We start from the raw sequence: 18,847 nt of genomic DNA on the forward strand, positions 1-18,847 counted from the left end.
GCTTTGATAGGGCATGTTGTAAAACTGTGGGCAGCTAGTGGGAGTGAGTGGGGGGGGGAGCGTGCAGCTGGCATCTGGATCTCGATCGGGTTGAGCCGATCGTTAGCCGTGCGCAAAGCGTACACCATGTTCAGCGGCTTGGTGATCATACGCTTAAGGCGTTCGAGGCGGGAATCGTCTGCTTGAACAAAACAAACCCACAGCCTGGATATTGAATGGTCGTAGTACCACCAAAACAAAATGTCTAAATTGCAGTTAACCTTCACAGAAAGGCTGGTTTCTTCATAAGTTCACATTATTCATACAGGCTAAACTGTGATTATGATATTGTTCTTATTATCATAAGTGTGACAAGCACCTGTTACAATAATGTAACTACTACATTACATTAAATTGGGCACTTCTAAATAGCCCAATGACAATTTCAAAATTCATTCTAGAATTGTTTAGAAATATTATTTGGTCAGTTAACATGTAAGGTTATTATCTAATCATAAGTATAACATTAATTGGATTGTAAGTCACAATTTTAAGTGCATGTCACAATCATCAGTACAATTTTGGATGGCTGATATACAATGCAAAATGATCTCACAGAGGGCACAACATCAGCTAAATGCTTCATAGTTTTGATCTATACACAATACACTTATACATGCATGCTATGTTTTACTTTTCAATAAAAGATAAATGAAATTAATGGGTAAATATCTGTGAAACCTTTTGTTTATCAAGTAAAATCCCTGATGATCTGTTGTAACTTGAAATCAACGTGGTTGTCTAATCTTTGTCAAAGCTCAAGATAGAATAGCATTACACAGGGAGCGGCAATACAGCGCATGAGTTTCAGTGCATTTAGTATGTTGTTATGGGATGCATGACACGTACTTCCGTCTTAATGAAGACGTTGGGCTCTACAGATCTATGTCTCTTTTATTTTAATTGTTGAGCAACAACAGCAGTTGTGTTTTCCATATTTTATGAATATATGTAGGTAACAATATTGGAGGGGCTTGGCTCATTTGGGGGAGGGGGGCACAAGCCACCCATTGGCACCACCACTGTAGTATAATAAGTGATGAGAAATAAAAACTGAAAATATTTAAGGATGATAATTCAGTAATGAAAAAATTAAGTATTTTACTAATGATTGTAATGTTTAGATTTTTTAATATTACTGTTGTTAATTTGCAAGAGTTACTATATTGTTATTTATGGAAGTTTAAAGTGCAGTTGCGTATTTTAGACAATAAAATTGCGTAAGAGACTTCAGAATTCAGGGAAGGGACAGTGTTGTAAGCTGTATCTCTCATCTAGATATTTATAGAAATTTGTATTGTTGTGTAGCTGAAAGAAAGCTTAACATGATGAACATGCCCTTATTTATTAGAACTTTTTGAAAGTTTAAGAACCAATATTAATTTTGTATAAAGAGTGAGTTAGGCTAGATTAGATCATTGAGTCTATTAGGTAACTAATAAATAATCAGTGTATGATTTAGTTAGTTTTTCTGTTACTGTCAGTCAGTTAATCAGCTAGTTAATTCAGTGCTTAGTGTATCGATTTTGTGTTTCAGTGGAGAAATATAGGTATGAAATTATAAAAAAAGACGTAGGTTATTGGTGAAGTTAAAGTTGTTGATAAGCATTAGATATGCTAAACATGAAACTTGAAGTTAAAGAAACAAATGGTTTATTAACCCTAAAAGGACTGGACTTTTCATTATCCATTTTACTGCATAATTCAAAAGAACTCAACCAACAAATAGAAACCAATATAACAATACAAAAACAGCAACAAATAGCAACAAAGAATTATTTAATGCATTGTTTTCCAACAAATACAACATTGTAATTGGCCCCCAATTATTTTCTACACTGGCCAACTTCAGGTTATGACAATATAGCTAAAGGCCAAGTTTGAGCCTGCTGGGGAATAAATCATTCCCCAAGTACATTTCTGCTCACTTTTGCAATATTTTATTTTAATGTGGTCTGGAGAAAATGTTTTAAAGTGGTTGATCCTACCAGTTGAGGATCACTGCACTTGAATTTAAACAATCTATTTCTTCTTCACTTTATTTGAGAACAATGGGTAATTGTTATAGTCTCCTAAGGATATGTTCTAAAAGGTATAAAAAGTATTGATATTCTTAAAATACGTTATTCTTTTTTTTTTTCTTATATGAGAGAAAATAATTTTTCATTTTTGTATATACCTTTAGTGGAATATTTTCCATGTACTTATTACTCATTACATTACTTGTTTCAATTTTTTTATATTGAAAAGAATGTACTGATTTCATCATTAAAACAATAATTAATCAAAATGAATTAGGATTTACCATAATTAACCAAAAGTGAGTTAGGATTTGGTAATGATTGAACTATGTTTGCGAATAGTTTATTCAAACTAAAGCAACAGAGCTATATTTATTACTATTCTTATTTCTTAGCTGTTAAAAAGCATTCTAGTGTTGACAAGTTTTTACCTGCAGGGTTATTATAAAGAAAACTCCATATTTAAAATAATTATTCTGGGGGAAATAAATTTCATGACATTAAGTGTCATATGGTTTATTCAAGAAAACTTATATGTAGTACGAATAAACACACACAATATAATGATTCAACAATAAAGAGTAAACTTTTTATCACAATGAACATTTTATGAAGCTTTGAAAAAAATTGCTTCTTTAAAAATTTTAATTCTTTCAGAATTTCAAATATGTTTAATTGTTTATCAGTTTGTCTAGAGAAATGTAATTCCAACTTCATTAACTCTTATTTCACCAGCTTTGCACTTTTATGGTGGGTGTTCTAGTTAAACATTAATTCATCCAGTTCCTCTTAATATTCTTACATGGTTGTTTATGAAAGTGTTCCCTTAAAATACTATGTAAAATAATTTAATGATAAATGAAACACCCTAAAGTATTTATGCAGATAAGTTTCTAACAAATGACACATTCTGTAAACATTTGTACTGTTTTTGTGGAAGTTCTGGCCCATTGATTACCAGGATGATTCTGTAACAGATTATTGATTAATTAAATAGCTATAGTTTGTTTAGGCTTCTAAGTAATAGTTTGTTATGTCCAATAGGTAGTTAATGTCAATACTTTTCTTGACAATTCTAAAAAAGTTTTTATTCATAGGTAAAAGTTTTGATTACTTATAATGTTAAGTAATAATGCTATATCTTCTCTTAAGAATGTTTTGTTAACCAGATTTGTGTCATGTTTCATTTTTATGTTGTCACTAGAAGTTTTAATAGTCAGTCTGGGCTGTTGTCAAATTTCATACCAGGTATTACATATTTCATATATATTCCTTCAAGTGATTGTAAACTTTTATGGTTTTATACTATGCTATTGGATCAATGGTATTCTTATTTTCTTGCCTGACATTAAGCATTGTAAGTTCATGAGCTGTGGTGTAATAATCCAATAAATTTATCTGTAAAGTTTGGTCTCTGGCATCCTTCTCCCTGTTTACAACTACCTAAATGTATATTTGTTAAGCTGTATTGAACCATTTTATTGTAATGCCATTCTGAGGTGTTAAAAGATTGGTCTTGCCTTCTCTATCCCATGGATGTTACAAATTTCATAGAAATGTTTTTATTATTAACTTTTTCCTTAATCAGAATAAATGAAAATTAGGGTCTAAAAATGCAAAAGAAACTAATAATTAGTAATGTTACTACATTCTTAGTTTAATGGAAGAGCACTATATAATATGTCTGTTGCATCTCTAGGCATAAGTGAAATGGCCTAGTATATCAATTGCCATTCTCTTGATAGGTCTCTTATGCAAAGAACTGCCAACTTTTATGATTTAGGTGTAGTATTTCCAATATATTTTTTTTCTTTTCATTTTAGGTTTGTATAAATTTGTGTTACTTTAAGATTTTATGCAAAATTCCATAATTCTTCACTGACATATTTTTTTTGTTAATAATTTTCCAAGAATAATTCACTGTTCTCCACTTTGTGTCTCAATTTAACAAATGCTTGAAACAGTCTGTTAAAAAAAGCATGTAAATAGCAAGTTTATAAAGTGCACTGATCATGTCGTGAGAGGAAAATGGTAGAAAGAAGTTTTTCTGCTTCATCTGCAATGACTCCAAAAAAGAAAAAAGTGTTTTATATGAGCAGAAGCTTAGGCATGTGTATTCAAAAAGTTTAATGATACTGTATCACACTCAAAGGATATGAATTATGTAAAATGTACAATTTGTGTTTGTGATTTCTCCATTTCTCAATAAGGTGGAAATGACATGAAAAACATCTTAACACTACTAAACACTGGCAAAACAGTTCAAGAGCATCTAGAAATAATGAACTGAACTCATTTTTTATGAAACTCAAGAGCAAATCAGAAAATGTGATGAGAATATTTAATCACCTCTTTCATTGTGGAACACAATCATTTCTTTGCACTTTCAGACCACACTTAAATACTTTTGCTAAAAAATAAAGATACTCTAGATTCAAAACCTCTGCAATAGTTAGAGAAATGGCCAACAGTGCAACTGAGTAAACTGTGAGTAGGGCATTCACCTTGTCCACTGATGGCAGTAATGATGCTGATAGTAAACTGTACCCTCATGTACTGAAATACTTCAATGGCAACAAGGAAAAGGTAGTAAATGCATTACTTGCTAGTCCCAATTTAATTGAAAACTCAAATGGTGAGAACTCTGTGGGACTGTTTCAAAAAGAACTGCCCTCAAAGCCTTAAAGTGGACAAATTGTATATCATTAGCTGTTGACAACAAAAGTGTGATAATAGGTAAAAAAAATAGTCACAGGTTTTCTTCTGTAGCTTAACCCTGAAATGGTGATTAGGAGATGCCTGTGTGAACTTCTTCATTTGGCAATAGGTAAAGAAGCAAAAAAGTTGAAATATCAGTTTGATGAAATTCTTATTAACATTTATTATTATTTGGTGAAGGGTGCAAACAAGAAACAAGAACTTAAGACAATTCTAACTATGGAAGGCTTCGCGTCTCAAAAATGGTGAAACCTTAGCAGATTACATCATTGCGTATGTTGATAGTTGACTGTCACATTACGTTATTTAGTAATGTGTTCTCCATACATGTTGTGTCAGAATTTTAGTATACACTGTAGTTAGCAACACGAATTGCGATTTACCAGTGATTACATTATTTGTTAAGTAGTATTAAATGAATTGATTTTTAGATAATAGATGGCGTTAACATTCTGTACATATATACGTAAATTCAATATGCAGTGGCATGGCTAGGTGGTTAGGGCGCTTGAATCGCAATCTGAGGGTCGCGGCTTCGAATATCTTAAAACATACTCGCCTTTTGAACCGTTACGATATAATAATTTGACGGACTTGTCCGATATTCGTTGGTTAAAGAGTAGTCCAAGAGTTGACGGTGGGTGGAGTTGACTACCTACCTTTCCACTAGATTGCCCTAGTGTAGACTTGTGTGAAATTTAAACTAATATGTACTTCAACACACACGCATTTTACGCCATTAGTGATTTTTTTCTTATATTTTTTATTGCGTACATGAATGTGGAAATAGAGAGAGCAAAATATTTATGCAAATAAAGACCTATTTTCATATATATTAGGTTAATCACTGTAGTCGTTAACTTGGACTATAATGATATAGAACGATATAGTTTTTATTTTACTTGATGATGATAAGAAATGTGTTCGTAAGTATATATTTATTATCATTGTCTTTTTTTTTTAAACAAACTGTGAGGGAGATGAAGGTTGTTCTTTCATCACTTCACTTGAAGTTAACTAGAAGGTACAAGTGTTTTTTCTCGTTCAAGTGTTAAAGGAATGTGTTGCGTAATAAAAATTTCTATATTCGTAAACTTTCCAATATTATTTGAGAAAAGTGAATTCAATTACTATCTTGTTTTCGAGAGAGACAGAGAAACATGGTGTGCCAAATACATTCCGGTAATTTTATTTAAAATAACTTTGACATGTAAAGTTGAACCATTCCCGAGCTTTAGTTTACTGAACACCTCTTCAATGATTACTTTGTAGAAGTAAGATTTGATTTTACATTTTTGTGTGGGCTACCGTAATATAACGTTTAATCGTTCGCTCTCTCTCTCGTCGTATGGAGATTTGTATACCCAGGAGGATCAGGTGCGCTTGACCTCTTCCTCCTTCCTTTATTTATCTCAACTGTTTAATGTATGGATAAACATTACATGAGGGCCAGAGTAACCCGCACTTACTCAAGCTCCTATAAGGGCAATGTCCATGTATCATTCACCAAATATGCTATTTCTCTTTAAAGTTCCATAATAAATCGTTCTTTCACCAGGAGAAATTTACTAGAAATATTTACATAAACTACCCTTTTAATGTTTATTAGCGAGGCTCTCGCTAACGTTATGTCTAGTTTGTAGGTGACTTTTTCAATTATTTATTTATTCTTTTTAACCTAATGTATAAGTTAACAAGGGAGAGGTGTTTAGGATTATCTTTATCATGTAAGCAATACCTGTCAAGTTCACATACTAATTCGTTTTACCTCCAATTTTTATCAAAGTAATTTATTGTACTATGTAGGAGTCTATCTGTTTAATTTGGTTTGGTTTGAATTTTGCGCAATTTCACGAGGGCTATCTGCGCTAGTCGTTCCTCATTTAGCAGTGTAAGACCAGAGGGAAGGCAGCTAATCATTACCACTCACCGCTAACTTTTGGCTACTCTTTTACTAACACCCTCACGACTGAAATGGCGAGCATGTTTGGTGTGACAGGGATTCGAACCCGCGACCCTCAGATTATGAGTCGAGTGCCTTAACCACCTGGCCATGCGAGCCTTCATTTAATTTAAAAGCAAGTCTGGAGTTGTGTTACATAGTCTTATTCAAGTAATATTTAACTTGTAACAAAGACAAGTCAGTGCTGGATTGTTAGTCTTTGATACCCCTAAGTAAAACAAGATGGCTGATGCTTGTGAATCTGCCGACTGCAGGTGGACATTAGACATGGGAAGCTTTTACTTTTCGCTATTCAACCTTCTTTCTTTTATGATTCTGTACAAAATCAGACGTTGATGGGAGGTCTTGTGCGCTGGAGATAGCAACCTATCAGATGATTGTTAGTTGCTTTGGTGCAAGCAGCAGCCCAGACTGGTGCATGTCAATTTGGCAATTTCGTATGTTGACTTTAAGAAGTCTGAATAGATTGGGACTTTCATAGGTGTCAGGTCAGCACCTTCTAGCTGTCTTGGAAGTTTGAGTTTCAGTTACCGGTTTTTAACCGTCTAATGGGAAGACCTTGCATTCATCTGATAATATTAGCTATGATTAACCAACTTGTTGATCGCATGATTTCCTGAATTTCAGGACAACACTTTTAAAGTGGTACCGAATGACTGACGTACTGTGAAAGTTGCTTGTAGTGACTTGCCTTCCTCTTGGTATCCGTATACTTTCTAATAATAAGATTTTCTTTTCTTGGTTGTTTTTATGAAAAGTCAAAGTAGCCTCTTTTAAGTGCTTCAACACTCATTCCATGTAACTTACTGAGATGCATGTAACTTTTTCATTATTTATTATACCATGTAACTTTGTGTGAGTTAATGTACTAATTTATTAAGTATTTCATGTTACTTACTGTAAATTTGATGATGTAACCTTTTCATCAAGTGTTTCATGCAACTTTTTGAAATTCGCGCGAAGCTACAAGAGGACTATCTATGCTAGTTGTCCTTAATTTACCTGTGCAAGATTAGAGGGAAGGCAACTAGTCTTCTTATTTTTCAGTGTTATATACTTGTGGATTAGCAATGGTGATAACTATATGAACATCTGCTTGCCCAACAATATATGCCATCTGATTTTATGCATATTTTTCCTTCTAATAAAAAAAGGATTCAAGATATTTAAATTCAGTAATTCTGTCATATGAATGTCACATAAAAAGGTTTCTTGTTTTTACTGATGACCATTAATTCTGTTTTTCTTGGATGGATTTTCATGTCATACCCTTGGATGCAGTTGTTGAGCATGTGAGCTTTCTTTATGTTCGTATCCATAATATTTTGCTCATCTGCAAAAGAGTTATTTCATTTAGTTCTTCTTTTGCGTTGACTAACTTTGAAGTTTTACATATATAAACCGTGGAGACAAGTAATATTAAAATATTTTAGTTTTAGCTTCATAAAATTTGTGAGGTAGTACAAATCTCGGAAAGTTTGTATACTTAAAATGTAAAATATATTGAACAAAAGGGTCAGAGACACAATAGGCTTAGGTGTAGCTAGAATCTTAAAGTTTATGTAATTCTAATGTGAAAAGTGTAGAAATAAAGCTGCAGAACTTGTTCATAGCAAAAACTAAGATAAAAGTGATTAATTTTGACATTGAGCGTGGCTTAGTGGTTAATGTGCCAAACTGTAAATCTGAAAGACCATGGTTTATTTCCACTTGCTACAGAGTCGCACTTCGCACTTTGGGAAGTTATAAGGCTGCTGACCAAATTTCTCTTTTTTGATCAGAAGAGGAAATTACGACTTGGCAGCGATTGGTGTTGATTAGCTGCCTTCCTTCTTAAAGAGTATGGGGACGGCTAACATAGATAACCTTTATATAGTTTTGAGTGAAAATCCATAACCAACGGCATTTAAAAATATAAGGTTAGGTTTTCGACATGTGAGCATTTATAGAATTGAAAAAGAATATTTGTATGTGTGAAATGTAAAGACTCAGTGATGTCGAGAAACCCACTTGTTGAGAAATACATCTAATACCGCCCTCTACATTTCGACACACAGTTACACAACCCCTTTCAAACATGTGGTCAGCTTCCGGTCAGTTACCTCTTTCTTTGTGAACCTGACGATGACCGAAGAAGGTCGAAACGTTGTTCGATCTTCTATGTAAAATATTTTCTCAACCCAAACGAGCCGTTCTTGCATATAAATGTAAAGACTGTCTATTTAAAACACAGCTATACTTTTGAAAGGATAGAAGTATAACTTCGGTGAGTATAGGTTTTTTTTTAGAATGTAAATTCCTTCATAGATCCAATAAAATTAAATATATGTTTATGTGTGTGTATATTTCTCTAAGCCCGTTCATTGGCTGTGGTGTCGCTAGATAGCAGATAGGGCAGTGGGATTCTCCTTAATCCATTCATGCGCGTCGCTAATTAGATGACGAGGCATTTGGCTACCTTAAGAGAGTCGAAATACTTAAGGTAATGGCCAACGTTGATACTCTACATTTAAAGGTTTGATTTTATCATGTAAGTGTGTGTGTTAAAGAGTATTACTTTTTTAACTTTATGTACCTCTATATTAAAGTATATTTTTATAATGGTGTACACCGTAAAAATTAAATACATGTCTGTAGCTCCAACTGAATGTTGTGGCCTCTCGGTTTAGTTCCAGGTGTGGTATTCTCAGGTGCAACAGTTTTCCTCTTTGTTCGTTTGTTTTCCTAAATTTTGCGCAAAGATACATGAGGGCTATCTGCGTTAGCCGTGTAAGACTAAAGGGAAGGCAGCTAGTCGTCACCACCTACCGCCAACTCTTGGGTACACTTTTACCAACGAATAGTGGAATTGACCTTAACATTATAACGCCCCCGCGGCTGAAAGGATGAGCATATTTGGTGTGACCGGGATTCGAACCCGCGACCTTTATATTAAGAGTCGAGCGCCTTAACCACCTGACCATGCCGGGCCTTACCTTTCACCTAGAAGGTTAATTCGGAACTCGGACTTTCACTTAATCACAAGAAAGCAAAGTAGAGACTGGACAAAACGTAAATAAGGTAAAAGTAATTTTCATTAACAAAAACAAAAGAATTGGATGAGTTTATTAGACAGAATAAGTGTTTTTACTGTAGGTAAATACTAATTTGTTGGTCTGAGAACATGTTGAGCATATTAAGAATTTGATTCAGATTAAGAAAGCAAAGAATTTAGATAATTTTATAGTGCCATCCTTATAAATGTGCATGAGCTATTCATGTCACTTTTGGTCAGTACAATATACTTTGTATCAAGTTTTCTAAAGAAAAATTACACATGACATACTAGAGTGAATTAGTGTGGCTATCTTGCCACATTTCTTTAGTAACACTCTGTTGTTCGAACTACATATGTATGCGTTATCTTAATTCTTGGTGAACCTGAAACGTTCGTCTAACTAACTAATAAAAAAAAGGGTTAGGGAATATTAAATATGCATTTGAATACAGTGATGTGTGACATGCGTAACTTATAAGTTAGAATGTACAATTATTTATAATATTTTATAGATAAACATACATGTAATTTCATTTAGACGACTCTAAAATATATTAATAATTGTAAAATATTAATAACCCAAATAACTACTTGGCAGTTCGCTGAAAGATCTCTGAATCATTACAACGCATTAACTATGAAGGTTTCACAATTCATTGTAATAAAAGAATTCACAAAATATTTATCATTTATTAATTTAGAAAGTATTTAATTAGGCAGTCTTGCAAGCATGTCTCTTACTTTATGTTCGGTGCGCTATTGTTACATTTGTAGTAGTACAATGCAATAAGTCGTGTTCGAATTTGTCCATCTAGGTTTTTGTGCTTTTGTAAATTAATTAATTAAACTGTGCTTCATATAAAAAATTACAGACTTATTTGTGTAATTATTAAATCTAAAACACTACATAAATGGTAATTGCTAGCTATGTAATGATATAAGAACTAAACGAAACCTGTGATCTGGTTATCCTTGAACCAAGAGAACGATGGCATTATAATTTATATAAATAATATGCTTGCATTTTTCTGCCAGGAACTTTTCTCGTAAGTTTCATGATCAAACGCTACAAATCTCATATAATTAAAAGGCCTTTATCCGAAGAGTGTGTATTGCATAGTTATTTTACCACTCAGCATCAACTTACCTGCCTTTTGCTTAATCAAACTTTTCAATACAACGAGTATGCTACATGATGACATAATGACGTTGTCGTCACATGACACTTCTACTTTTGATTTCCACTTTAGGTTTTTTATTTGCAAAGTATTTCGCACAAACAACACTTAACCCGCGTGTAATTTTCTGAAACAACGAACATTACATTAAATACAAATACTATGGGCTTTCTCGATTTATTTAAGTATAAAATATATACGTACAGTTCATTAAAAACGGCTCCCCACCCGCTGGGACAGCGACAAGTCTTCGGATTTACAACGCTAAAATCAGGGGTTCGATTGCCCTCGGTGGACACAGCAGATAGCCCAATGTGGCTTTGCTGTAAGAAAACATACGTACAAACTCATTAAAACCATATGCTAACACTTTGTGTATATGCAATCACATGTTTCAGAATATCAGCCAATATTCCCTTTATTACAACTTTATATTTACTTTTTTTTTGCAATACTTTAGCTGCAGTTCGTTTCTTAGACTGCCATAAACACCTTCTAGGTACTCTTGTTGTTTTTTTTACTATGGGTCTATTCTTTGATTTTCTTTGTTTTAACTCATAAAACCGTGCCATACACTGAAAGCTTTTAACTGTTTCATACTCTTTACATTGTTATAAATACCATTATTGTTTCCTTTACGTGCGATTTTATTTAATAAAATTGCACACGTATAGTTTATTATAAAAAGTTAGGTCTACCGGAACTTGTTTGTCTGACCACGTAAAACTTTTTCAAACAACCAGAATCTATCTGTCTAACACTTTATGACTGCAATAACGTATAAGTTAAATGGCGTAAGTGAAAATGATAAAATCAGGAAAATTGAAGTGTATTGAAATGTATTGCATATTGTAGGAATAAAATAGGTAGTTAGTGGGGCTCTAAGTACACTGCATGGGCACTCCTTCTAATTAGTGGGTTCGGTCGGCTATTTCAGTTCTACCCATTGATAACAGGTGCATAAAATCAAGAATACAGCCATGCAATCTTCATAGACAAACATTGGCTGTAGAATGGGTCGTATTGAAGACCTCAGTGACTTTTAACGTGATACTGTCATAGGATGCCACCTTTCCGAAAAGTCAGTTCGTCAAATTTATGTCTTGCTAGAGCTGTCCCGCTGAACTGTAAGTGCTGTTATTGTGACGTGGAAAAGTCTAGGAGAAACAACAGCTCAGCCAGGAAGCGGTTGGCCACACAAACTCACAAAACAGGACTGCTGTGTGCTTAAGCGCGTAAAAATCGTATGCCCACAGTTGCAACGCTCACTATCGAGTTCCAAATTGCCTTTGGAAGCAACGTCAGTACAAGAACTGTTCGTCGGGAGCTTCATGAAATAGATTTCCATGGTCAAACAGTCGCACACAAGCCTAAGATCACCATGTGCAATGCCAAACGTTAGCTGGAATGGTGTAAAGCACACCGCCATTGGACTCTGGAGCAATGGAAACGCGTTCACTAGAGTGATGAATCACGCTTCGCACTCTGGCAGTCTGACAACGAATCTGGGTTTGGTGGATGCCAAGAGAACTCTACCTGCCTAAATACGTAGTGCCAACTGTAAAGTTTTGTGGAGGAGGAATAATGGTCTGGGGCTGTTTTTATGGTTTGGGCTAGGCTCTCTACTTCCAGTGAAGGGAAATCTTAATGCTACAGCATACAGTGACATTCTAGAGAATTGTGTGCTTCCAACTTTGTTGTAAAAGTTTGGGGAAGGCCCTTCTTGTTTCAGCATGACAATGCCCCTTCTACAAAGCAAGATTCATAAAGACATGGCTTTTCCGAGGTTGGTGTGGAAGAAATTGATTGGTTTGCACAGAGTCCTGACCTCAACCCCATCGAACACCTTTGGGATGAATTGGAACGCCAACTGCGAGCCAGGCCTCGCCCGACATCGGTGCCTGACCTCACTAATGCTCTTGTGGCTGAATTGGAGCGAATTCTCGCAGCCATGTTCCAAAATCTAGTGAAAATCCTTCCCAGAAGATTGGAGGCTGTTATAGCAGCAAAGCGGGGACCAACTCGATATTATTGCCCATGGTTTTGAAATGAGATGTTCAAGAAGCACATATGGGTGTGATGGTCAGGTGTCACAATTTTGGCCATGCAGTGTATTAGATATGTCAACTCTACTCACCTCTCTGTCGTGCAGGAAAACCTGTTATTACTTTTAATTTTTAGAAAAGCTATAGAATACAAGTAAGAAAAATATACTTAAAAATCCGTTTTGTTATTGTACAGCTAAACTCTAGAAAAACTATAATGTGAGGGTAAAATTAGCGCTAAAAATTTTGCTTCACTGCAAACGTTTTCTCACATTCCTTTTATTTATTTGTTTTATTGTGAGTGTTAATTCAGATACTTCTGTAAACATCATTTCAATTATATCTTTGTTTTTCATAAGTCACTAGCGAATAGGTTTTTTAAATTTAAATAATGCAGTGTCGAATATCAAGAGAAGTGTCAAAACGTGTATTGGAGAATTGTATTCTATGTTTTTCTAATTTAGACAAGTTAATATATCACTTTTACCAAAAGAACGTGTGTCACGGAAAGTGGCTAAATTATTTTCTTCCTAGTTACTTGTTGTGGGTCGTTCCGTTTGATTGTTTGTTTGTTTTAGATTTTGCGCAAAGCTACTCGAGGGCTATCTGCGATAGCCGTCCCTAAGTTAGCAGTGTAAGACTAGAGGAAAGGCAGCTAGTCATCACCACCCACCGCCAACTCTTGGGCTACCCGCGACCCTCAGATTACGAGTCGCACGCCTTAACCCACCTGGCCATGCCGGGCCCGTTTCGTTTGATATCACACGCACCTTCTTATGGGAAAGACTACAGTGTAGTGGAATACACTATGCAGAAAGTTCATATTGTTATTGTGACCTTTTGCGGCTCATTAGATACTTTGAAGATGCATCTTCTCTGTTTTACTTTTGAGATGACCATTTTATCGTTAGTAGCGCATTCGTTGTAAGAAGGGTGATATTATTATGTTTGTTAGTTTTCTCATCTTCTAGTAAGCCCAGCATGGCCAGGTGGGTTAAGGCGTTCGACTCGTAATCTGAGGGTTGTGGGTTCGAATCTCCGTCACACCAATCATGCTCGTCCTTTCAGCCGTGGGGGCGTTATAAGTGAAGGTCAATCCCACTATTTGTTGGTAAAATAGTAGCCCAAGAGTTGGCGGTGGGTGGTGATGACTAGCTGTCTTCCCTCTAGTCTTGCACTACTAAAGTAGGAACGGCTAGCGCAGATAGCCCTCGTGTAGTTCTGCGCGAAATTAAAAAACAAACAAACAAACAATTATATTCTAGTATGATTCTGTTTGGTCATGTGAGATGTTCTGTCCATCATCTTCATGAACTCGTCTTTAACTGTACCTTAAATAAATAAAGATTGCTTTACTTTCTTATACGGCCTTTTTCCTGCTTCAAACTCAGTCAAAGTCAAAGAAATTAAGTTTAATTTTATGACGCATTTCCTGTTAAATCTCCAACTATTTCTAATTGCTATTGAATCTGTTCGGGAAAACAGAATATCTGGAAGTACCACAGTAGCACATCAAACATGAAAGGTCTTTAGGAAAGGCTCCCTACTTTTTATAGGTTTGATACTGAACAAAAAAACTTTTAATATTGATTTGTGACAGACTAAATGCAGATTTGAAATCGATAATTGAAAAAATTAGAGCAGTGTGAAACAAACAAACAAACGAGAAAACAGTTTGCAGTCAGTTGTGATGCAACGCAGTAGTAATACGTGAATGTTAAGAGCAAAACGTATATGGCTAAAACCGATGCAATGTGACAGTCATAAGTGTTGAGTTTACATAAAAGTAGAAAATATAGATTGAATCTGGTTAAACATAAGCTAAAGCAAGAGAGCTACTGCAACATAAGAATATTACAAAAATCCTCTAACATGCTTTAGAAACGGAAGTTAAGTTATGCAGTAAATCTCGTGAATGCCAGAGAGGCACTATGTAACAGAAGATTGTAGGGCTAAAGGGTACTTGAATGTCAGTTGTAACTCGGTTGTTATTTTTTATAATGTCACACTAATTCATTATAGTAAACTAACCCAAGTTTCATTTATGTGATCTTATTGGTATGATTATTCTAACTTTAGATTAAACACTCTGTTCTCTGTAAACAAAAAAACAAGAGTGGCATTTGTCTTTGACAGTTTTCCAAATAAGTAATAATCAAAAGTGTTTTCCACCAGAAAAACATTCATTGGCCCCGGGGAAAGGTTGATATCTAGGCTCTCTATACATTAACTTCCTCTGCCTTTTCCAGAACCAACTACTAGACAATAGGTCCCAGGGAAATTTCCCCTCCCTCTTGATTTTACAAAATACTACTGCTTTAGAGAACCGTTGAGAACATACAATTTAGTAGCACACTTAGTATGTTCAAGCACGATTCTTTGGTTGGTGAAAACCACGTAATGAACCTAACAAACCGCAAAAAAAAATATTGCGTATTTAATTATGGTATAAAATAATGCGTATCTTTTACTAATGAAAATAAATCAGGATTCCGAAAAGAGTTGAAAATATAGTAGCAGGAAAGGTTATATTGTGTAGAGATAATTGATGAATTAGGAAAGATTTTAATAGAAAGTTTTGAAGGATCAGTAATGAACAGATTCTCACAGGTCATCGAACTCATTCTAACATCAGAAAAAAAAAAAGGAATATTATTTATTGTGCTGGTAGTAACTTAACAATTACTTTGTTTATATTCCAGCGGAATGTTGTAAAAAGGACTATCCAAGCTGTGTTAACCGCGGGATCCAATAACGAATCACATTGAAGACGACTTAACAACAACAAAGCAAATAGTTATATATATATATATATAGTTTTATCAATTAAAGAATAAACAGTTGTTTAAAAATTTAAAAAAAATTTTTTAGTTAGTCATATACGATAATCCTCATAGTTTGTGTATGTTTTATGCTAGTCATTGGATACATTTGACCATTAACAGTTTCTGATCTTATCACTCTGAGTTGCTTTGACACAAAGCACCACATTGGACAAGCTGTACTATGTTCACCATAAGATTTGATTTCTGTGTTATAGCTTTATAAGATTACTGATGAGCCGTTCTAATAATGAAACCAACTTTTAAGGGCATGAAGAACAAGTACATAAGGTCACAATGGAAATCCTCAACTATATGTTGGCTTGAAGTTCATTAAGTCGGAATGAGATGTTTATGTGATAGAATACAGAACACCATTAGATACTGCGTGAGATACTTCTGTAAAAAAATTACATATCAAATAGACCTTTCCAGATTATTTAGGATTAATGTAAAACTTACCCAAATCTTTGACACAAAGGTGTAAAGAATCACCTTAACTTTATGCATTCAGTGAGCGACTCGATATGTTCTAATATAAGAAGGGTAAGTATCCAACTTCAAAAAAGTTAAAACAGTATATCACTCCTCATAGACCAATTGTATAAGAGAAAGAAATAAAAAAGTAAAAAAAACGTAATGTTGTGATGTCACTGTTTGCTTTCTTGGGATCTTATCTACCTTAGAAATAGTCGTTCTAGTGTTATGTCTAAGTATTTGAATATTTTACCTCGTGTGAAATCACCATTTTCATTGCTCGACTTGCGCAAATATGGTTTAAATTTTGTGTTAAGTACTGTTAATGTGAGCTCAAAAATTAAATATATTGGGCTACATGATAACTTCATTTCAGAGCGATGTATAATTGATTCTATAGATCGAACTAACAATGAGAATTATTCGGAATTATGAAATGTTTTGTTTTTGAATTAAGCACAAAGCTACACAATAGGCTATCTGTGCTCTGCCTACCATGGGTATCGAAACCCGGTTTTTAGCGTTGTAAGTCCGCAGACATACCGCTGAGCCACTGGGAGGCGAATTACGAAATATCATATAAAGTCCTTTGCCAAAGTCACGGCTCACGCTAATTTGCGAAGCTTTTAATATTTTAACAACTGGGTTTGTTTGTTTTTTTATTCTCATGCAAAGCTACACAAGGGCTATCTGCGCTAGCTGTCCCTAATTTAGCAGTGTAAAACTGGAGTAAAGGCACTAGTCATCACCACCCACCGCCAACTTTTGGGCTAGCCTTTTATCAACGAATAATGGGATTGACGGTTACATTATAACGCTCCCATGGCTGAAAGAGCGAGCATGTTTGGCGTGACGGGGATTCGAACCCGCGAACCTCAGATTGTTAAAAACTGGGAGAATTGTATGCTCTTCTGTGGACACACGTTTCCAAGACTTTTCAGATCTGAATCGCTTATTGGAACATAACGTTCCCTGAAAGAACTTGAACTTCGCAGTTCTAGCCCAACTTAGCTGTTCACACGAGTTTCGTATGTTATATGTATAAGCACTGATCGTTGTGTGAAACATGGCAGAAATATCTATAACTGAATTTCTTATAAGAGACTGTTAAGTTCTTGAAGTTTTTGTTGGATAATACTAACAAATTATATATGTGTGTGTATTAGCAAACTTTCAAGTGTTTTGTAGCGAGAGGAACTAAAATCAAAAACCGCAACCAGAATCTTAAGTTTATTGTTCTTTCAGCCCATTTACTATCCTTGCTGTTCAAGGGCTCGACATGGTCAGGTGGTTAAGGCACCCGACTCGTAATCCGAGGTTCGCGGGTTTGAATTCCCGTCACACCAAACATGCTCGCCCTTTCAGCCGTGGGGGCGTTATAATGTTTAGATTAATCCCACTATTCGTTGGTAAAAGAGTAGCCCAAGAGTTAGCGGTGGGTTGATGACTAGCTGCCTTTTCTCTAGTCTTACACTGCTAAATTAGGGACAGCTAACGCAGATAGCCCGCGTGTAACTTTGCTCGAAATTCAAAATAAACCAATTTATGTTGTTAAACTTCCAAGGATGGCTCAGCGATATGTCTGAAGACCATAATGTTACAAATCGCGTGAATTCATCGTTGTCTTTACGCTACTGTTCGACTTTCGCAAGTATTCTTAAAACTGTATATACTACCATAAATATATCAGGTGCGATTAAATATTCAACAATATAATGATGTTTTCTGGTTTTTTGGGGTTTTGCTGACTATACTTTGTACCTATAACATGAAAGATAATTCAGTAATTTTCTAGTACGCGTATACGCGTAACAGGTTAACAGTATGACATGTTTTAACCAGATGTATTATAAACATGATACTCTTGTTTGAAATAATTAATTAAGAAGACGGAAGGGAAACAGAAGAGTATTCAAATATTTTTCTCTATTTAGGCTTAAAGTGTACATCATGTAAGCTCACAGAGAATGACTTAGGTAAAGTTACAGAGCGAGAAATGATTAAAGGGTTGTTTAAGACAGTGTATATAGACAATAACAGTATTCATATAGTAGTGGTTTATCATCTGTTACGATTGCTGGGGATTCTGTAGCTTTTTTCTGCAACTTCTATTTTTACACTTAAAAACTTGAGACCTGTGTGTAGTAAATATAATTAATTAATGAAATGTGTTCTTTGATGACGTCATTATAAATAGAAGTAAAATATTGTATAAGTCGATCGTCGCGATAGTTCAATTATCAATACCGTGTTAACTTCATATAGATTTTTTTCTCCTTCAGGCACATTAGGTCTTTGGGGCTGAGCAGGACTTTGATTTTGTCGCTCTTTGGTTTCTGTTTATTTCAGCGTTATATCACGACTGAGTAATTAAGTAACAAACATCCTAATAAATTTGAAAATTGAGTCTATAATGAGTGATTAAGGTAAGGAAAAATGGTTGGATTGTTTCGAAATTTCGCGCAACCCTAGACGAGGGCTATCTCGGTCCCTAATTTAGCAGTGTAATACTAGAGGGTAGACAGCCAGTCATCACCACTAACTCTT

General features: G+C 34.7%; 1 protein-coding gene across 4 annotated transcripts in view; it reads left to right on the forward strand.

The window, feature by feature from the left end:
• The window catches only part of LOC143222029 (alpha-catulin-like), a 145,747-nt gene that overhangs the window by 31,154 nt on the left and 95,746 nt on the right, over window positions 1-18,847 (forward strand). The window lies entirely within an intron of this gene.

Source organism: Tachypleus tridentatus, chromosome 8 (genome assembly GCF_004210375.1).
Source record: "Tachypleus tridentatus isolate NWPU-2018 chromosome 8, ASM421037v1, whole genome shotgun sequence".
In the NCBI taxonomy this organism is placed as follows: domain Eukaryota; kingdom Metazoa; phylum Arthropoda; class Merostomata; order Xiphosura; family Limulidae; genus Tachypleus; species Tachypleus tridentatus.